Source organism: Prunus avium, chromosome 1, assembly GCF_965620075.1.
Source record: "Prunus avium chromosome 1, drPruAviu1.hap1.1, whole genome shotgun sequence".
In the NCBI taxonomy this organism is placed as follows: Eukaryota; Viridiplantae; Streptophyta; class Magnoliopsida; order Rosales; family Rosaceae; genus Prunus; species Prunus avium.
In genome coordinates this window covers 55,157,968-55,181,364 of record NC_142284.1, presented here as the reverse complement: position 1 = coordinate 55,181,364, position 23,397 = coordinate 55,157,968, and the positions used below count along the sequence as shown (strand labels likewise).

At 38.6% G+C, this 23,397-nt stretch overlaps 1 non-coding gene across 1 annotated transcript; it reads left to right on the top strand.

The window, feature by feature from the left end:
- Positions 1 to 12,300: 12,300 nt before the first annotated feature.
- On the top strand, positions 12,301 to 12,407 carry LOC148298042 (small nucleolar RNA R71). The gene has a single exon (XR_015833320.1). It is a non-coding gene; the product is annotated as a small nucleolar RNA R71 (small nucleolar RNA).
- Positions 12,408 to 23,397: the final 10,990 nt, after the last annotated feature.

The following is a 23,397-nucleotide window of genomic DNA, read 5'->3' as shown; positions in this document are numbered from 1 at the left end:
TAATCATTTCAAACACAAATTCAAAATGAAATTAGAAAGAGTTTACAGATTTTCAGAAAATGATGAAAGCTTCAAGATCATCAATGGTGGAAGTCTTCTTCTCCACTTTTCTTGACTGCACCTTGGCTTTCTCCTAGCTCCAAGCTCCAAATTCTGCTCTCAATGTGTAGATTGATGGAATAGCCTGGCTACCCACGTTCAAAACCTCTCCCACTTCAGATTGCAATTAACTTTCCATTGCCCATCAATTTCCAGCTCACAAATATAATATAAAACTCATACTTTAGTTAAAGCCTTTGCCCTTGTCCCCTTTGCCATGATGAAGCCTTGACTTCACAAAGATGCCAAAAGCTTCAGAAAATATCTCATTTGCAAAGGTAATTCCTTGTTACCAAGAGTTATGGTAACAAGAAATTAAGATGACACAAAGGAGGTAAAAGCTGGCCAAATCCGGATTTCCAGAGCTGTGGTAACATGCTGGATTGGTTGGATAGGCAATACTTGTCCAATGGAGCTCAAATTTGGATATGTTGTAGTTAACATCCATTGGAACAAGTCTTATGAAGATCATCACCTCATCCAAGGACCGGAACATGCTGATCCAAGGCCACGAAGTTGACCTACGAAAATGAACAAAAACAGAATTTATATCAAATAATGCACTTTTAGCTCATTTTCCTACAAACCAAGGTAAAACCTATTAAAACACAAAAAAGAAGTAAAAAGCTATAAAATGTCAAGAACTAACTCAAAATAGTGGGTGAATAACATGAAAAATCATGTGTAAAAATGAACCGAACAAACTTCCCAAACTTATCTTTTGCTAGTCCTCGAGCAAAACAGAAATTAAAACAAGACTCGAAACAAAACTTTCCGAACACTTTCTAAGGAGAGAGCAACTCATGCAAACGACTCAAAAGTTTTCACAAGAAAAACTCAGTTTACACATTATTCACAAGGCGGCAAAATTCATAACACAACATGCTCAAGTGTAGTAGTGTGATGGCCAAATGGAACTCATTCTCCAATTTCAGTTTTCACACAACTTCAAAAATCATACCAAGCACAAATGTAACTTCAAATCTCACCAAAGTTGTCCTCTCACAAATGAATCACTCGGAAGAGGGTTACAATGCATCACTCAATAATAAATATGAGAATAGAGTTAAACCATACGGGACTTAACTCAAAATTAGCAAGATGAAAAACATGCATGAATATGATCTCAAGAAGGATGCTAAACACTTAAAAGCTGAAAAATGTGTGCAAATCAACCACATGACATTTAGGATCAATTTAGGTCTTTATTATAGGTTGTAATGGGGCTAAGGGTGTAAGGTGAGTAAGAAATGAAGGATATGGATACAACAAAGTCCAAGGAACTCACAATGTAAGAGCATATAATCGTTGACTAAAAGACTTTGAAACATCACGCTTGAGATTTTCACTCATTTTTTTTTTTTGGTGATCAAATAGACCACAAAGCCTTATACCTCCACTAATTACGAATCACACTCCTTCCTTCCATTTGAACAACCATCAATTTATTTATTTTGAGGCCAACCAAGAGACATGGAATTTAAATTTGAATCCATTGCCAAATAACCACAACTTTTCTCTCTTCTTTCACCCTTTGAGTGAAGTACTCTTTTTTTTTATTTTTATTTTTTAGATTAGGTGTAATAACCCTTCCCAAACTTAGCATGAAAAACACATCTAAATTAAAGCTCACGAGTTCCTTAGAAAGGTAAATTCTTGTTTTTCAGGCTAAGGCTAGAAGTAATAATTGGTTACTTGAAAGAAAAGGCATACATGTAGGCTCAAAGTGGTTACAATGGAAAATCATGCTTAAGCATGATTAAGGTTAGCTTGAAAGGCACAAACGGTCCAAAGAGGGCCTTAATATCATTTCTCAAATGTCATGTAATCAAATTGCACAAGAATGAGTAACTTTTAAGTGCTCAACCAAATCAATGAATAATGAGATCAGACAACAACTCAGATGACAAGAAAAGTAAGAATATGTGTATAACACTCATGAATTGAAGCACAAGGCTCAAAGCTCACATTATATGGTTATACAAGTCTAATTCATGCTTGATACAATTCTTTGGATCATGCAAGTCCCTCAACTAGAGAATTATGAAACAAATGGCAAGTGCGTAGAGGGTTTCAAACATATCATGCTAGAACGATGCCATTTAGTGAATAACAAATTATTATTATTTTTTTTTTTTTAAAGCATTTTCAATCAAGTCATTTAAACATTCATCACAATCTCATCATATATGTCCGGAAAGTGACTTAAGAACAAACTTAAGAACAAAAAAGACTCAAAACAGAAAAGAAAACAAAATAAAAGAAAGTAAGAATTTAAGTGAAACGAAAAAGACTTGCTATCCCTTCCCAAACTTAGAAACAAACATTGTCCTCAATGTTAAAGAATTCAGGCACCAACAACGTTATAACAAGAATTAAAGGGAATAAAGCAAGTAAATACAAGAACAAACACGAAAAACAACTACAACACGGTCGCAAAAACAAAAACAAAAACGAATCCAAACAGAAACAAATAAAACAGTAAGCCCTAACAACAGTCTTACACATGCAGAAATCCAACCCAAAGAAACGCACAAACCAAATGAAAGCCCAACCCAAACGAAAGCCCAAAAGCGAAGAAAGTAAATAAATAAAAAAAATAAAATAAAAATAAAAAACAGAGAAACCAAGTCAGAAGCACAAAGAGCGAGGACTCAGTAAAATAGAAAAAAGTGGGCCCTGAAGTCTCGGCACCTGTGAGTCACGGGAAACAAAGTGAGAGACGTGTCGACAAGCAGCGGTCTCTCTCTCGGTCCCAAGCCAGAATTATTGGCTTCATAGGAAGGTGTGACGACTTTCGTTTCTCAAAAGCGCTGAAAGGCGGAACTGTAATTAAAGGGGTTGGGGACCAGGTGAGGTGACCTAAGGGGATAGGCCGTAAGGGCCGCGCAAAACGCAGAAGCGCAGTGGCTAGGGTTACGTAAAAACTAACTCTATAAAAGAAGAAGAGAAAGAGTTGGGGAAGAACACACAAACTCAGAAACACACAAAAGAGAAAAGAAAGACAAAAGAAAGTAAGAGTTGAAATGGCGTCTTCCTACCCATTCTCGTTGGATCTCAACCTAGCTCCACCGACTCAGACTCGGGGCCAAGCAGTGGCACCAGTGTGGATGCCCTACTTTGCCTCTGCACGGGGGCACGTGACAGTGAATGACTCGATACTGCTGGACAACGATGTTGCCCTTGGAGTTGCTAGAAATCTAGTAACTCCCAAGGATATACGGGTGCTGGGATCAAGGGATGACAACCGGGTCGTGAGCGATGCTCTGGCACTAAGCGTGCAAAGCACCGCAACAGTCGCAAGTGTGGGTCATCGCCTACTTGCGAAGTCCCATGAAGTGGAGGTGCTAAGAGGTCAGTTGGCGGCGGAGCGAAGTATGGTGGAAGAGTGCCAGAGTATTATTAAAAGTTTAAAAAGGGAAAGGGCAAGGATAGTGGAGGTGAATCGACACCAGCTAGAGGCGTTGCGGGAAGAGAACCAAAATCTCTCAAAGATGGTAAGTGTTTACGCCCATGACATGAGAAAGCAGCTGGAGGACCTGGACCAACCGGGTAAACGCAAGAAAACCGATCGCGAGAGTAGGTATGCTCAAGCTAAGAGTGCGATCTTTGGGAGCTCGAGTGATGAGCCCCAAGAGGCTGTGCGTGAAGCCCCGGAAGAGGATAGCCATAGGGCTAAACTCAAAGGTCCAATGGCCGAGACACCGAGCACTGTGAAAGAATAATTTCTAAAGTATTAGTGGTGTGCCTGGTTGTCTTTGCCCTTTCCGTGTATTTGTTTGTTGTTGTTTTTTTTTTTTTTTTTTTTGTTTTTTTTGTTTTTTTTTGTTTTTTTGTTTTTTTGGTCAGAAATAAAAGAAATGAAGTTGCAAAAGAAAAAGAAGCACACTTCTCAAACAAAACAAAGACGACAGCCGAAAGGGAAAACACACTTCCCTAACTAAAATAAGACAAAGGTGATAGCCGAAAGGGAAAGGCAAAAACACAAAACACTAGAAAAACACGGAAAAAAGAAAAGTAAAGTGAAAGTTAATGTGCTCCCCCTTGAAGCGATTAGGTCGAGCATGCCCGGGAAATCCGAAATGGCGTTGGCTCTCCCTCTCATCTGCATATGTCTATTTAAGCCACGCCTCTGCAAGCGGAAGAGTACCCTGCAATTCTTTCTGCAAACTCAAGGAAAACCATCAAAAACATCCAAAGACAAAACAATGGCATCCACATGTACTCACCTTGATGATCTCAACCTTGAGCTGTCACTAGCACCACCAAATTCCCAGATAAGGGCTCCTCCAAACCCTATCTTCCCAAACTCCTCATACCACCATGGCTCGGCCTCAAACTTCTCTGAGGTGGTGCCGCGAAGGGCAGTAATGCCGGAGGGCATGACTGTCAGCAGACTGACAGTTGCAGATCACCTGCATGTGGCGCAGAGGTCTGACCAGATGGCAGTGGACGAGTCCCACAATCTAACCGTGCTCAACGCGGTCTCGGCCACAAATTTGGGCATGCGCCTACTGGCGAGAACACGAGAGTGTGGGGCACTGAGTGAGGAGGTGGCGGTCCTGAAAGCTCTGGTGGCGGACCTGCAGAAGCGGCTCTACAGCGCCAACCAGCATGTAGAGATGCTGCAGAAAAGGAACGAAGATCATGTAGAGCTGCTGCAGATTCTACAAGCAAGAACAGACAGAGGCAATTAGCAGAAGCCTCAGCTAGCTCAAAATGCAAAAGAAACAAGTGATTCATAAATTTATTGTTTTTTTTTTTTTTTTTTTTTTTTTTTTTAATTTTATTTATAAATTTGTGTGTAGAATCACATGTTTTGGAATGAAATAAGCATTTGAGCCAAAATTCTGAGTGCATAAACATAAACAACCTACTTCCCAAACTTATATGAAACAATGTTTATAAATGATGGAGATTTAATACTAAACAATGCCATATAGAAAAATTGGGATGGATAATCACAAAATAAAAGAAATAGTAAACAATTAAAAGTTGAACTAACAGTAAAAGTTGAAACAAACAAACTAATAACCGTCTCAAAATAAAACCCAAAAACAAAATAAATTAAAAGTTCAAAAGGGTACAAAGCTCAAAGTACTACTGATCATCATCAGTCTCATCATCATCATCACCATCAACATCATCACCATCAACATGTGCAGAGGTCCCGGGATGACCTGGCATCTGGAGGTGCGTCCAAATGGCATCAATGGAAGTGCTCATATGTTGCATCTGCTGATACTGGAGCATCTGCAAGTCCCAAATGGCTTGGAGAGAGGGCTCCCAAGCAGAAGTGTCGACAGTGGGAGCAGGCGGGAATGGCTGGAATGAGGCCGGCCCGTGTGGTGGTGGTGGTGGCATATGAGGCGGCACTGGAGCAGGTGCGGGTGCAGGTGCATGTGCATGGCGCCTCTGAGAGATACTCTTGGACACAGAAGTGTCCGAAATGGGACCCATGGGCTCAACATATATATCAGTGGGGCGAGCCCGAACACCTGAGCGGTCACAAATCATGCTAACAAGGCAAGGATAATAAATTATGCTTTTCTTACGTGCACAAGCCTTCAGGCGTTCAAAAATGATGTCAACAACTGGTAGGATAAAAGTTCCCTCATGCAAAATTTGCAGGAGCTTGACCCCTACTGATGGAATTTCCGACCGTTGGCCGGATGGATAAATGTTGTGGCGCACAAAGCTCCACAGGATGGCAAAGTAGGGTGTCAACTTACCCTGAATGAGGACAGTCTTTTTAGTTTGAGATGCAAAGGCAGCAGGGTCAGCATAAAAAAGTGTTTCAGCTGCCCTTTGCATGTCAAAATCCTCACCCAAAAATTGTCTCCAATTAACAGTATTCTCTCTGTCACTTATTTGAAGAACCTCAGAGATAATGGAGGTGGATAGTACAATATTTTTGCCCCGAACCTTAAGGGGTACCTCTGCATTACGTCTAAGTTCTTCCCTAGGGAAAGCGGCATAAAACTCACGCACAATTGATTCATTATATTTTGCATAGATGTGAGCTAAGGGTAGGAGGTTTCGGTCCCTAATAAGGTGCCGGACTTGAATAAGTCCAGCGGTTTGGATGGAGGGACTAAGATCTAAGTTACGCTCAGTAACCACAGTGGCAGTGAGCATTGCCTCTTCCGGTTGAGGTGCACTTCGTGAAGAAGATGCACCCCCTCTGGTACCCTGTCTAGCTCTAGACATCTAAGGAGAAAAAAAAAAAAAAAAAAACCAATATGCACAAAACAAATCAACAACAAAATTCATGCCACAATTCCCAAACATGCAATACGCCACAATTATACCAATATCAAAACCAAAATGCATGCACATAGCCAAAATTTGCCACAATACAAATATACACCAATTCGAACGAGTCAACAATTTAATCACAATGTAAAATACCACAATGCCACAATATTAATCATAATGCACAATTAAGCCAAAATTCCAAAATGTAAACAACATTCCCAACATTCAACCAAAATGACAAAATTCCAATAATAAACACAAATAACAACAACAATAATCAAATAAGAGAGTGAGAAAAACATACCCAATTGAGGAAAATCACACCAAATGATAAACACAAGCCAAACCCAAAACAAAAACAAGAGAAACAACAAATTAGAAACAAAACAACTATAGGAATGCATTAGAGTAAGAAAATCAAAGAGAAAACACCAAGAAAAATTCGAAAATTACCTTGGTGCTACAGTAACCCTAACTGAAAATCACCTCAAATTGAAGAAAACACTTGAAATTTCAAGGAATAGATGCCAAAAACGGATTCTACTCGAAAAATTAAGTGAGAAAAGTGTGATTTGGGTTAGGATTAGGGTGGGTTGTGAGGGAGGTAGAGGGAGGGAGAAGAGAGAAGTCGAAGGGGGGGGTGGGTCTGTCGCTGGGAAGAAGAGGAAGTGAGGAGAGAGAAGAGAGAAAGGAAAGAAAAAGACGGTTTTTTAAAAAAAATTTCGACGAGCGACCGGTCGCGAGTGAAAAGCGACCGGTCGCTTTGAAGCAGATTCAAATTTAAGAAAAACGACGAGCGACCGGTCGCGAGTGAAAAGCGACCGGTCGTTTAGAAGCAGATTCAATTTTTTTAAGAAAACCAACGAGCGACCGGTCGCGAGTGAAAAGCGACCGGTCGTTTCGAAGCAGATTCAATTTTTTCTGAAAAACCAAACGAGCGACCGGTCGCGAGGCATGTACGACCGGTCGTTCTCTCTCTTTTTTTTTTTTTTTTTTTTTTTTTTTTTTTTGGGTTGAAAACTTTATTAAGGACTTACCTTCCCAACTCAGTTTTGCATCCCCGAATGTATATCAATGAAGTGAAGCACTTCATCTTCTTGATGCAAAGTATTTTCGTGGTAGATTTTCAACCTATGCCCATTAACTTTGAATTCCTTTCCTATGCCTATTGGTCGGATTTCAACTGCTCCATAGGAAAAGACATTAGTAACAACAAATGGGCCAGTCCAGTGGGAACGAAGCTTACCTGGAAAGAGTTTGAACCTAGAGTTAAAGAGTAATACTCTTTGCCCTACTTCAAACGACCTTCTAATGATATGCTTATCATGAAACGCCTTTGTTTTTTCTTTGTAAATTTTTGCGTTCTCATAAGCATCATTGCGAAGCTCATCCAGTTCGCTCAGTTGTAACCTTCTGATATCTCCTGCTTCCTTCATGTCGAAGTTGTACTTCTTAATTGCCCAAAGGGCCCTGTGTTCAAGCTCAACAGGTAGATGACAAGGTTTACCAAAGATTAAGCGAAATGGAGACATACCGATTGGAGTTTTGTAAGCAGTTCGGTAGGCCCAGAGAGCATCGTTAAGGCGCAAAGACCAATCCTTTCGAGTAGGACCAACAGTCTTCTCTAATATATGCTTCACCTCTCTGTTAGAAATCTCCACTTGTCCACTAGTCTGAGGGTGATAGGGGGTGGACACCTTGTGAGTTATGCCATACTTCTTGAGTAGGGTCTCAAATGATCGGTTGCAAAAATGGGATCCCCCATCACTAATGATGGCCCTCGGTGTTCCAAACCTACAAAAGATATTGGCTCGAAGAAAGCTAAGAACAACTTTCGCATCATTAGTCTTGGTTGGAATTGCTTCCACCCATTTTGAAACATAATCAACCGCAAGTAGAATAAATAGATTTCCAAAAGATGAAGGAAATGGACCCATGAAATCTATTCCCCAAACATCAAATATTTCAACAATTAGAATTGGGTTTAAAGGCATTTGATTTCGAGATGAAATGTTACCCATTCGTTGACACCTATCACAAGATAGACAGAATTGTGATGCATCTTTGAACAAGCTTGGCCAATAGAATCCACTTTGCAAAACTTTTAAAGCTGTCTTCTTGGCTCCAAAGTGGCCACCACATGCGTTCGAATGACAGAATGTGAGTATGGACTGAGATTCGGTCTCGGGAACACATCGCCTAATCACGGAGTCCGAACAATACTTCCACAAATATGGGTCATCCCACACATAGGACTTGGTGGTTTTCAGCAATTTGTCCTTTTGACCTCTTGACAAATCCCTTGGTATATTTCCTGTAGCGAGAAAGTTGATAATGTCAGCATACCATGGGTCAGAAATTTGTAATGCAAAAAGTTGCTCATCAGGAAAGGATTCACGAAGAGGAAGAGTGTCTTCTTCGGTATTGGAGTTAGTGATCAATCGGCTAAGGTGGTCAGCTACCACATTCTCCGATCCCTTCTTATCTCTGATTTCAATATCAAACTCTTGGAGCAACAAAACCCATCGTATCAATCTTGGTTTTGCTTCCTTCTTTGCCAAGAGATATTTCAAAGCTGCATGATCAGTGAAAACAATTACTTTAGAGCCTATCAAGTACGAACGAAATTTCTCTAAAGCAAAAATTACAGCTAACAGCTCTTTCTCAGTAGTTGAATAGTTCAACTGAGCATCATTAAGGGTACGGCTTGCATAATATATTGCATGCAATCTCTTCTCAACTCTTTGTCCTAATACAGCTCCAACTGCAAAATCAGATGCATCACACATTAATTCAAAAGGTAAATTCCAATTTGGAGGCATAATGATAGGTGCAGTTGTGAGAAGAGTTTTGAGCCTTTGAAAAGCTGCCAAACATTCATCATTAAGATCAAAATTTGCATCTTTGGCAAGCAAGCTACACAATGGTCGAGAGATCTTAGAAAAATCTTTTATGAATCTTCTATAGAACCCGGCATGTCCTAAGAAGGATCGGATCTCTTTCACTGATGTGGGAGGTGACAACCCGCTTATCACATCTACTTTGGCTCTGTCAACCTCAATGCCTTGACTGGAAATCACATGACCTAAAACGATTCCCTGTTGTACCATGAAATGACACTTTTCCCAATTGAGAATTAAGTTGCATTCCCGGCATCTTTGCAAAACTAAAGACAAGTTGTTAAGGCATGAATCAAATGAATGACCAAACACACTAAAATCATCCATGAATACTTCAATAAATTTTTCTACCATATCGGAGAAAATACTCATCATGCATCGTTGGAAGGTGGCCGGGGCATTACACAATCCAAATGGCATACGCCGGTAGGCGAAGGTACCATAAGGACATGTGAATGTCGTCTTGTGTTGGTCTTCAGGAGCGATGGCAATTTGATTGTATCCTGAATAGCCATCCAAGAAGCAGTAGTAACTGTGACCTGCAAGACGTTCAAGCATTTGGTCAATAAATGGTAATGGAAAATGATCTTTTCGGGTGGCGGTATTTAATTTTCTATAATCAATACAAACACGCCATCCCGTTTTGACACGAGAAGGAATAAGTTCATTTCCCTCATTTCTTACAACAGTTATTCCTGACTTTTTAGGAACCACTTGGACCGGGCTTACCCACTTGCTATCGGAAATAGGATAAATTATACCCACATCCAATAGCTTCAGAATTTCTTTTCGGACTACCTCTGTCATGATTGGGTTTAACCTGCGTTGAGCATCCTTTGTGGGTTTGGAATCAATTTCCAATAAAATTCTATGCATGCATCTTGTTGGGCTTATGCCCTTGATGTCCGCAATACTCCAACCAATTGCTCTCTTGTGTTCTCTTAACACTTGCATCAACTTCTGTTCATTTTCCACATTGAGATTGCTAGCAATAATCACGGGCAATGTCTCTGTTTTACCTAAATAAACATACTTCAAGTGGGATGGCAATGGTTTGAGCTCTAACTCGGGTGCCCTGTCAAGAGAAGGAACAAGCTTTTCAGTATTGACTGGCAAAGGTATAAAATTTGGAGTGTACTTACGTGGTATGGCTGGACATGCATCAAGGAATTTCACAGCCTCAAGTAACTCATTATCAACAATTTCAGCAACTTGAGGATTTTGTGTCAACACCTTTTCTAATGAATCTGTACCATGAGTACTATTAAATGTATTTTGCACAATATGACACAATGTATCAATACGAAAACATTCATGTTCATCATTGGGGAGTTTGAAGGCATCATATACTTTGAACTTTATTGTTTCCCCTTGAACTGTCATTGTCAATGTTCCTTGTCGAACATTGATCACAGTATCTGCAGTGGCCATGAAAGGGCGGCCAAGAATCAATGGAAGATCCGCACCCGGAATAGGAGCTTCTTCCATTTCTAGCACCAAAAAGTCAGCTGGTAAAATGAGATCATTTACTTTCACAAGTACATCTTCCAAAATTCCTCTTGGATATCTCACTGATCGGTCCGCCAATTGAATGCTGACAGAAGTTGGTTTAAGATCACCTAAGTTAAGGGCTTCAAAAACAGAATAAGGCATCAGATTAATTGAAGCACCTAAATCAAGTAAAGCTTTGTCAAACAATTTATCTCCAATTATGCAAGGAATTGTAAAACTTCCTGGATCTTTCAATTTGGGAGGGAGCTTCCTTTGCAAAACAGCAGAAGCTTTTTCCGTTAGTGCAACCGTTTCATGATCTTGGAATCTCCTCTTGGTGGTACAAAGGTCCTTCAAAAACTTTGCATAACTCGGAATTTGCTTGATTGCATCCAAGAGAGGAATATTGACTTGCACTTTTCTGAAGGTTTCCAATATTTCCTTGGCTTGTTGAATTTTTTTGGAACTCATAAGCCTGTGAGGAAAAGGAGCACGTAAGATTTCTTCGTCAGTAGGTTCACGACTTACCTTCTCCTTTCTTGCCCTTCTTGCAAGTTCATGCTTTGGGATCCACTCGGATGAAGAAGCTGCTTGCTTATCTCTCTCTTTGTTGCTTTCATCCTTTTCTTTAGGCTCAGCCACTTGTTCAACCTGCATGTCATCAACATTGTGAATTAAATCTTTAGAACCATCAATTTCACCAATTACCTTACCAGTTCTCAAGGTAACTGCTTGAACATGCTCACGCCCAGTTGGATTAATCTCTGGTTGGCTAGGCATCATACCAGGTTCCCTTTGACTCAAAGCTTGAGCAATTTGTCCCACTTGATTTTCTAGATTGGCAATGGCCTTATCCGTTTTCTGCATGTGGGTGTCATTCCTCTGCATGTAGCTTTTTGTCTCAGTGATGAAACTATCTGTGTTTCTAGCCATGGAAGCAACAAGTTCTTCCAAAGATTTTCCTGTAGATTGTGGTTGAGGTGGTGGTTGTGGTGGATTGTAGTAGTGCATTTGACCATGAGGTGGGCGAGTATGTTGTTGACCATGAGGTGGGTGAGTTGGCCCTTGAGGTGGTTGAGTTGGCCCTTGTTGAACATTAGAATTGTCACTCCACCTGAAATTTGGATGATTTCTCCACCCCGGATTGTATGTTTGTGAGAAAGGATCATTCTTAGGCCACTGATTTCTCTGAAATGAGCCCACTGCATTTGCTTCCTCATGTGCCAAGGGACAATCTTCAGTGTCATGACCAATTGTGGAGCAAAATGCACAAACCTTGGATGATCCCGGTGCCAATTTCTTCACCATGTTGGTTAGGTTTGCAATCTGAGCTTCCATACTAGAAAGGGTACTTACATCATGGGATTCCCCTTTTCTGACTGGTCTTTGCCTTGAATTATATTGGCGAGCATTTGCAGCAACAAGATCAAATATTGCTCGCACTTCTGTTGGAGTCTTGGTCATTATAGTCCCTCCTGCAGCTGCATTCACATTATTTTGGTCCGCTTCAAAAAGTCCTTCATAGAAGTGTTGCATTAGAAGCCAAGCTTGTATGTTATGATGCGGACAAGTGATTAGAAGCTTCTTGAAACGGTCCCAATAATCCTGGAAGCTTTCTCCCGGCCTTTGCAGAATTCCTGTAATCTGACTTCGGAGTTCATTTGTCCTTTGTGCTGGGAAAAAATGTTGCAAGAACTTTGAAGCAAGATCCGTCCATGTTGTGATGGAATTTGGAGGTAGATAGTGAAGCCATTCCTTTGCTGTATCCTTTAAACTAAATGAGAAAAGTCTCATTCTTATCTCATCACTACTCATGCCTTCGATCTTTATTGTGGAACACACTTCCTCGAAGTCTAGGATATGTGCATTAGGATTTTCTCCAGGATTTCCCAAGAACTTAGGCAATATGTGTATCATACCCGATCTCAACTCAAAGTTTTCCAAAGTGCTTGCGGGATATACTATGCAAGATGGTTGTCCAGTTGTTGGCGGTGAAGAGTATTCTTGCATAGTAAGTTCCGCATTTGCAGCTGCTGCCGCCATTGGTGAAGGTGGAGGTGACTCGACTTTTGGTGAGCTTGGTGATGATGAAAATGGCGAGAGTGAAAAAGGCAATGGAGTAGACACAGCTAGTTGGATGTTCCTTTCTCTCAAAGCTTGAGCTTGGATATCTTCTACAGTGCTATCTAATGAAATATCCAAATTCAGAAGGGACATAAGCAAAATGTTCCTGCAATAAGAAGAAAACAAAAACAAACTCAAATAAAATGAAATGACAAACAAGGAAAAAAAATGAAAATAAAATTAAGTACTCTAAATATACTCAAACAAAACATATAAGCAACCGTGCCAGTTCCCCGGCAACGGCGCCAAAAATTGTTGCATTCCTAAGAGGACACAAATTAATGTGCAAACAACCAATTAAAAATACCCGCAAGTGCACGAATCTATTGAAGTATAGATTATGTAAGTACGGGGTCGATCCCACGAAGAACTTGTCGGCTTCCTATAAGTTCTAATTTGAGTACGTAAAGAACACTTAATTGACACACCACAAATGCACAAATGCAAAATGGAAACTAAAAATGAGTAAAGAAGTGTAAAAGAAATGAAACAACACAAGAAAACTAAACAAAAACACAAACAGCATTTTCTATCACCCTTTTATCACCCATTTATCACCTATGAACAGTGCTAAAGCGACCGGTCGTCAGGTAAAAGCGACCGGTCGTTTTTGGGCAGATTCGAAACTCAAAATTTGACTTGAAAAGCGACCGGTCGTCAGGTAAAAGCGACCGGTCGTTTTTGGGCAGATTCGTTTTCTCTGTTTTTCAGTTTCGACCTCTGTCCAGTGTTTTGCCTATAACTTTCCAACCGTACGTCCAAAATTCACGTTCTTTATACGGTTGGATTCAGCACAGAAAATGGAAGAACACAACGCGGACCAAAAGTCCAAAACAATTACAGAAAGAAATAAATTCAGTAACAAAGACACGTAACGTGTCAAACACGCAACTCACACACACATTGGGGGGGGGGGTTTTGATTTGTTTGAAGTAACCTATTTCTATTGCATGAAAGTAAATGGACTTTGAAATTAAATGAGAATGGCGGAGATGAATTATCAAGATGTGAAATCAAAATGTAACAAACACTAGGGTTTCGGAATCCACCCTAAACAATTCTACCCAAGTTCATGAATACTCAAGTAATGAACTCTAAACGTGTTGATGAAGATGTTCGCAATCAAGACCATGGGTCGTGGCTCAAGACGCATTGATTCTCTCTAATATACGTAAAGTGCATGGTTCGTGCTACAATACTTGTGCCCTCCTCATAACCGAACCTAGGTATGGTTCGTACTTCGATTCAATTACAAGGAGAACCCATTAAGTTCAAAGAGAATATGAACATCACAAGAATCCTAATAGCATGGTGTTTACATTAGGTATTCAAGAAACCAATTCACATGGATGATTCTTACTTCATCCATTTATTGCTTAGGATAACATGAGGATACACATAATCCCAACAATCTCAAGAAGCATGCTTTCAAAGGTGATCAATCAAAGAAGAACATACAACAAGGATAGATTAATTTGGTGAATTGGAATTCATCAACAATATCTAGAAATTCATACACTCAAGCATCAAAACAAAAAGGTAATCATGTTTAGGGCTTCAACCTAAGCCCTAGCTATGGAGTTTAGTTCCTCATAATCATTTCAAACACAAATTCAAAATGAAATTAGAAAGAGTTTACAGATTTTCAGAAAATGATGAAAGCTTCAAGATCATCAATGGTGGAAGTCTTCTTCTCCACTTTTCTTGACTGCACCTTGGCTTTCTCCTAGCTCCAAGCTCCAAATTCTGCTCTCAATGTGTAGATTGATGGAATAGCCTGGCTACCCACGTTCAAAACCTCTCCCACTTCAGATTGCAATTAACTTTCCATTGCCCATCAATTTCCAGCTCACAAATATAATATAAAACTCATACTTTAGTTAAAGCCTTTGCCCTTGTCCCCTTTGCCATGATGAAGCCTTGACTTCACAAAGATGCCAAAAGCTTCAGAAAATATCTCATTTGCAAAGGTAATTCCTTGTTACCAAGAGTTATGGTAACAAGAAATTAAGATGACACAAAGGAGGTAAAAGCTGGCCAAATCCGGATTTCCAGAGCTGTGGTAACATGCTGGATTGGTTGGATAGGCAATACTTGTCCAATGGAGCTCAAATTTGGATATGTTGTAGTTAACATCCATTGGAACAAGTCTTATGAAGATCATCACCTCATCCAAGGACCGGAACATGCTGATCCAAGGCCACGAAGTTGACCTACGAAAATGAACAAAAACAGAATTTATATCAAATAATGCACTTTTAGCTCATTTTCCTACAAACCAAGGTAAAACCTATTAAAACACAAAAAAGAAGTAAAAAGCTATAAAATGTCAAGAACTAACTCAAAATAGTGGGTGAATAACATGAAAAATCATGTGTAAAAATGAACCGAACAGTGACCCACTGAGAAGTTGCTCATGAGAACAGAGAGGAGGGCTCAAAGCGGAAAATATCGTGTTACGGCAGACCCGATCCCGGGATGTGACATAAACACCCTCCCTCGTATGGAAATCAATAGGAGGAGAGAGACTAACATATAAGTGAGAGCAAGTTGAAATCCGCATAATTTAGTTCTTTGAAGAAATGTACGTCTTATTGTTGATTTGATATAACGTCTTTGGCCATTGAAGGACGAATTGCAGATAATCGTAAGATTGTCCGTGTGTAGTAATACCTAAGCCTAAGATAATGGCATGCATAAAAAGTGAGATTTTAATCTAGAAATTACATACATGGATGCCTTTTTTTTGGTATGAGATTGGAAGATTTGTTATGAAAATCCTTAAAGGCTTGAAGCTAATAAGTTGTAGGCCCCATTTGGTTCATGGGAAAGGAGGCTTGGGGATGAGAAATTAATTGCTTTCCCATGTTTGGTAAGTCCAGGCTTGAGAAATCGTTGCCTTGCACATGGGAAAGTAAGGGGGAAAGTGAAGCCCTCCTCCTCCCTTGGGTTTTGTTTTCCTCCTCATGTGAAAGTTTGGGAAAATAAGCAAATGAGCCAACATTAAATACACATTTTTCATGTCCCCATTAACAATTTAGAATTACAATATAACATTAAATATTCTTTTTGTATTTGATTTAATATGGGTATAATTGGAAATTAAACAAACTTTGTTATACATTCCTACACAAACCAAACATGTGAAAGGAAATAAAGTGGTATTTCTTGGTTACTGTCATGCCCCGGACCCGGGGGTAAGTGGAAACCCCGCGCCTGGTGCGTGAGTAAAATAAAATAAAATAAATAAAAAGAAGCCGAAGCATAAAATAAACTTTTCTTATAAAAATAGATCCCAAAATCTTACAACTTTACATTAAATAAATAAAGCTCTAACACTCTCATCTAATTCATCCTCAACTGGTTTAGTCACTATCTTACCCACTAATTCATCTGAAAGTTAAACAAGGTGAGGGATGAGCAACCACTGCTCAGTAGGGACATGGGAGCTTCCCACAGTAGATTGATATAACCAAATCAAGTGACATGCAATCATACAGCCGAATATCACATTATTAATAATAATGCATAAATGAATGAATGCTCTTCATCTACTCCCGTTAATTCATATAACTGGACAAGCAGACCTGCACGTCCCATACCATGCTTATACCACTTGGTCTCGAATGCCCATTTATATGAACTAACTCCCATCTCAATCATCCCATGATTTCCCCTTTTGTTAGTCATCTTGTCTAACTCCCTTTCGCCAGTCCCGAATCACCCAATAAAAACCATGTGCACTGTGGGATCCCTGAGACCTGGTACCTGTCAAGAGTTAGACTCAACTACACAAAAGATCCTTCCCATTACCCTCTTTTCCATACTTTCTTTATCAATCCAAGAATTCCAGCCATCACCGATAACATATGACCATGTCAATATTAATAATATAGATAATTAACAACACTTCAACACCCAATATCAATAATAATCAAATAATAATATCAAGCATAATATAATGCTCACGAAATTTAATTAGATCAATCCCCGTAAAGGCACCCCAAGAAAATCCCTACCTCGATTCCAAAGCATTGCTCCAATTTAAGAAAATACAAGCTAAGCCCTATATTTCCTCCAAGAATTTCATCACCTCTCTCTCTCTCTCTCTCTCTCTCTCTCTCTCTGTATTTTATGTTTTTTTTCGTGGAAACTTACAAATGCTTTGCAACTTGGCTAAAAATGAGAATGAAAACAAGGGAATGGAATGATCTATATATAGTGTGGTGAAGACGTTAGCTACAGTACATGATAATATCACCATGCAAGAACTTAATCTCCAAGTAATATATCAATATGGCCTTGCACTCCAAGTTAACAATAGATAAGAAAAGAATTGCTAGGAAGACACGTTGGTGACTACAATCCTATTCTAATATCTTCATGGTGAGTTGGCAATTGTTGACACCTAACTACCCATTCATGAATCATTTTGCTAATCAATATACAAATAGAATGAGATATATATAATACATATATATATATATATATATATATATATATAATAAAGTAAGAGAGAGAGAGATATATATATATATATATATATATATATATATATATAAGTAATACACATATACATAATAGAATATGATATATGTAATAGAATCAGACAAATATTTATTATGTAAAACTATATATATAACAATTGTTTTTGTTTAATCACTATTTAAGAAAAACGGACTCCCACAGTTACTTTCCCAGGATTACCAAATATGAGAAAGGAATCTCCATTCCCCATCGGTTGGCAAATGACATGAGAAGTGATTTCCCCTCAAATTCATTCGTGAACCAAACAAGGCCGTAATGTCGTTGTTTTCCTCTTAGCCTATGGAAAATCCTAAAAGGTTTTAAAAGGTGAAGTAAAAAAGCAAAGTACTGGGCACATGGGGAGCGGGAGTGGAGTGGGGTTGCTTCCCTTCTAGTTTGGCTGCCTCAACTCTCAAGTCGGGTTGTTCTACTTCAACCCAAAAAAAAAACTCTCAAGTCGGGTTCATATCATGGACGGTGGACCAGATGAGTTGGATTAATAGGCCCTTTTCTAGGCCACGTGGTATAAAATTATTGACCGGGGATAGCAAAACATTGTTATCCCCATTGCAACTAACTTTTTCTCCCTTTCTTGGGCATTTTCAATTTTTCATTCATTTTTTTTGTTTAATCCTTTTAAACCTCTCTTTCCATCTTAATGTCTAGTCTTTTTAAATCTCAATGTCACTTTCCAAACTGAAAAATCTATTTTCAACTCTGCCTTTATTTTTCTTCTGTACTAATTGAAAATGAGACATTGTTAAAGACGGGCATGCTCGTATCTGATACTCCGATACTCCTACTGTCTTCCAATAATGTTTATTTTAAAAACTTCATATGTAAAGACCCATCCTCTTCTTCTTGATATAAGTTAGGTCTTCATTTCATTTAGGAGAGAATAACAAAAAAAGAAGAAATAGGAAGAAGGAATTAGAAGCTATCATATTACCCATGATGACAAATTAATAGAATAAATAAAACAAAAGAATCATTGAAAAAAATTTACATACAGAAATCGAGCATGGTAAATTGGTCTATCTCAATACTTAGGGGGGTGTATCCAATTCAAATTTTTAATGACCTTTATAGAATTTACAAGTCTGGAGGTATTCAATTTAGATTTTTAATGAGTTTATAAAAGTCTAATGGCATTCAATTGTGACTTTTAAAAGTAGTTAAAAGTATTTAAAAGTTTGGTGGTATCCAGTTGTGACTTTTAAAAAGTCTTTAAAAGTTTGGTGGTATCCAAAAATTTAATGACTTTTAAAAAGCTTATTAAATGAATGACTTTTCCATACTTTTCAGACTAATTGTTAATAGCAAAAGTCTTGCCAATTTACTAGTGACTTTTATCAACTCTATGAAAGTATTTAAGAATTTGTGAAGTCTATGAAAGTTACTCACTTAAAAAAAAGTCTTTATAAGTATGGATTGGATACATTCATATACAAACACTGTACTGCCTCTTAAATTCCCAAAAATTATCTGCATAATAGTTTGTAACCTTCAAATCCTTAATTTGCTATTTGAAAGCAGTGATGAAATCACACAATAAACATTTCTATTTCACATAACTCACTATAATGAAAATCTAAAACAGAAACTCAATTTTTTCTTCCCCAAATTTCTAGAACAGAACTCTTAATCAGAATGAAAATACCTAAATAGTACAGTTTGGACCCTAATACTAGAATATTCTCTTAAATTTGTAATGCTTCCATGATTTTCCCGGAAAACAAAAGAAATGAAAGTAAAGAGAAAGGAAGTGAGAAAGCTGAACTTAAAAGACGCGGCTTGTTCAATCGAGAAGGAGTATAGCATTACATGAAAGCCAAGTCTTTTCGGCGAGAGGAAACTAGGGCATGAAACCCTGAGAGTAGCAAGACGAATTGAAAAGTTTAAGAGTTTCTGGTTTTGGTAAATAGAGTTGGGAGAAACTGATTCTTAGGGCACGCATTGGGAGAAAATCAGAATCAAAGTCGAAATCACAGTCTAGCTCAAAATCAAACTCAAAGCGAAATCAAAGTTGAAATCAAAATTGAAAATGAGGCCTAGCCAAGAAAGGAGCCTCAGATAATGCCTCAGCTCTTATTTTAGTGTAGATAACTTAGTAAACACACATATTACTATGGCCTTCTTCAATTGCATATGCGTGCATGCATCGAGAGATTGCCATTAGTTCACTGGCGTACATCCTTGGTCAGTCTGGCCCATATATTGCTTGGTTCAGTTTTGACATCACGAATTGGAGAAAGGACTTTTTAATCGTTTTCTCTTGTTGGTATGTCATCAGGATCAATAATCTAAAAGTTATACGTATAGAATTTTGATATATTTAATAATAAGCTACCATTATTTTATTAGAATAATAATATTAATATTACACATGATAACGAGGCCTAACCAAGGAGCCTCAGATAAAACATCAGCTCTTATTTTTGTGTTGATAATTTAGCATATATATGTATCAAGCAGACAAGTTATTATGGTATGGCCTTCTTCAATTTCATGCCTGAGGTTTGAGTAGTTCTTGGCGACCCGACTCGGCCACTTTACCCCGTTGGGCGAAGTCGGTAAGTACTTTCAAGTTTTCCATGTTCCCTTGCGCTTTAGCATCCTCAACCTCAATTTTCTTGTCGCCGTTATTGCCCCCGTCAGCTCTGTTGGCAAAGTAGGTTAATCCCGACGTGTTGCCACTGTTGTTGCTCAAATCCAACCCATTAATTTTAATATCATTGGTTCCAGCCATTGTCTCACTGATTGATTTTTAGTTTGGATATCTGTGTGTTTGCTTTGATGATAAACTCATTGCCTCATGGTCTCCTTTTATAGTTGTTGGCATGCACATATGTAGAAAAAGATATTTGGCTTGAATGAATATTTCATTAATAACATATAAATATATACATGAGTTTTCCTTGTACAATAAGAAATCCTACAATCTAGGAATTCCATCTAAGGGAAGGATTGGATATATGAATCAATTACAAATTTCTTTCCTATCTAAAATATATTTACTTTCTAACACTTCCCCTCAAGTTGGAGAGTGAATGTCAAGAACGCCCAACTTGCGTAACATAGCTGAAAACTTCTCCTTGCCCAAAGGTTTCATAAATGTATCAGCTAGTTGTTGTGAAGAATTCACATGCCTTGTAGAAACAGTACCATCAAGTATTTTGTCACGAATAAAATGACAATCCATCTCAATATGTCGTGTTCTCTCATGGAAAACTAGATTTGCTGCTATATGCAATGCCGCCTGATTATCACAATACATACGAGATGCTCCCGAAGATGGCAAGTGCAAATCTTGAAACAGAAAACGTAACCAAGTAACCTCACAAAAGGTGCTAGCTATGACCCTATATTCAGCTTCTCCAGAGGATAATGAAACTGTCATTTGTCTCTTTGTTCGCCAGGAAATCAATGAATTACCCAAGAATACACAATATCCAGTAGTTGAACGGCGGGTTATGGGACAACCAGCCCAATCCATATCACAATATGCAATTAAATCTAACTTGTTATCAGACTAAAAAAGCAAACCTTGACCAAGAGTAGACTTGAGATATCGAACAACTCAGAGAGTGGCATCCATGTGAGGTAATTGTGGCTGGTGCATGAAACAGCTTAGGACATGTACCGAATAGGTGATGTCTGGTCAAGTAATAGTTAGGTAAAGCAGTCGTGCCACCAATCGTCCGTATTTTTCGAGATCTTTAAGTAGTTCACCTTTGTCAGAAAGCTTGGCTTCCTCCATTGGAAAGTCAATTGGTCGAGCACCTAAGAATCCATAATCTTTGAGTATCTCAAATGCATATTTTCTTTGTGAAACATAAATGCCTTTCTTGGATCGGGAGACTTCAATACCCAAAAAATATTTCAAATCACCTAAGTCTTTGATACGGAAACAGGTATGTAGAAAACTTTATTTCTTATCTTCGCCAACCAGTCCACCACTAGGTACTCGTTTTCCACTATGTAATTTTATTTCTTACCATCGGTACTCACACAAACATCTTTCTTTTGTTAACTCCGTTAGTCGAAGTGTGGAGCCTTCCTCTTTTGTAGAAGCTAACAGCGATCCTCGCTGGCATGAGGCTATGAACTCTGAACTTGCTGCTCTTGCTGACAATCACACTTGGACCCTTACTCCTTTGCCTCCTGGAAAATTTCTCATTAACTATAAGTGGGTGTACAAGATCAAACACCGTGCTGATGGTTCTGTCGAGCGCTACAAAGCCCGCCTTGTTGCCAAAGGCTTTACTCAAACAGAGGGCTTGGATTATCATGAAACTTTTTCTCTCACTGCCAAGATAATCACCATTCGTTATCTCTTGGTTGCTGCCGCCAATCAACACTAGGTTATCCATCAACTTGATGTTCATAATTCTCCATGTTAATTTACATGAGGAAATCTATATGTCTCCTCCTCCTGGTCTTCAGCGACAGGGGGAGAATCTCGTGTGTCGCCTCCACAAATCTCTTTATGGACTCAAACAGGCTTCTCAACAATGGTTTGCCAAGTTTACTGAAGCTATCCTTGCTGCTGGTTTTATCTAGTCAAAAGCCGATTATTCTCTTTTCACCCGCAAAGATGTCCAGTATTTTACAGCATTATTAATTTATGTTGATGATATTATGATTACAGGAAATGATATTGATGCCATTAATTCTCTCAAAAGTTTTCTACACACCCATTTCCGTATCAAAGACTTATGCGATTTGAAATATTTTTTGGGTATTGAAGTCTCCCGATCCAAGAAATGCATTTATGTTTCACAAAGAAAATATGCACTTGAGATACTCAAAGATTATGGGTTCTTAGGTGCTTGACCAATTGACTTTCCAATGGTTGAAGCCAAGCTTTTTGACAAAGGTGAACTACTCAAAGATCCCAAAAAATACAGACGATTGGTGGGACAACTGCTTTATCTAACTATTACTCGACCAGACATCATGTCCTAAGACGTTTCATGCACCAGCCATGATTACCTCACATGGATGCCACTCTTCGAGTTGTTTGATATCTCAAGTCTACTCCGGGTCAAGGTTTTCTTTTTCAGTCTGATAACAAGTTAGATTTAATTGCTTATTGTGATTCGAATTAGGCTTGTCCCATAACCCGCCGTTCAACTACTAGATATTGTGTATTTTTGGGTAATTCATTGATTTCCTGGCGAACAAAGAGACAAATGACAGTTTCATTATCCTCTGTAGAAGCTGAATATAGGGTCATGGCTAGCGCCTGTTGTGAGGTTACTTGGTTACGTTTTCTGTTGCAAGATTTTCACTTGCCATATTCAAGAGCATCTCGTATGTATTGTGATAATCTGGTGGCGTTACATATAGCAGCAAATCCAGTCTTCCATGAGAGAACACGACATATTGAGATGGATTGTCGTTTTATTCATGACAAAATACATGATGATACTGTTTCCACATGGCATGTGAATTCTTCGCAACAACTAGCTGATACATTTACGAAACCTTTGGGCAAGGAGAAGTTTTCAGCTATGTTATGCAAGTTGGGCGTTCTTGACATTCACTCTCCAACTTGAGGGGGAGTGTTAGAAAGTAAATATATTATAGATAGGAAAGAAATTTATAATTGATTCATATATCCAATCCTTCCCTTAGATAGAATTCCTAAATTGTAGGATTCCTTATTGTACAAGGAAAACTCATGTATATATTTTTATGTTATTAATGAAATATTCATTCAAGCCAAATATCTTTTTCTACAATATGCGGACGATATTTTCTGATAGTCGATACCATAACTCGATCATGATACAGATTCTATATTGATCACAATATTCTTCACATATATATTGACATTTATATCTGCTTGGAATAATATACTCGTGTATAAAGGTTGCTAATTTGCCTTGTCAGCTAGCTTTATCTTAACATGATTGATGAGACATGCATGTCACATTTGTCTTACATAGATGATGAGAAGGAATCTTTTGAAGTACCCTTACCTTGCTTGCCA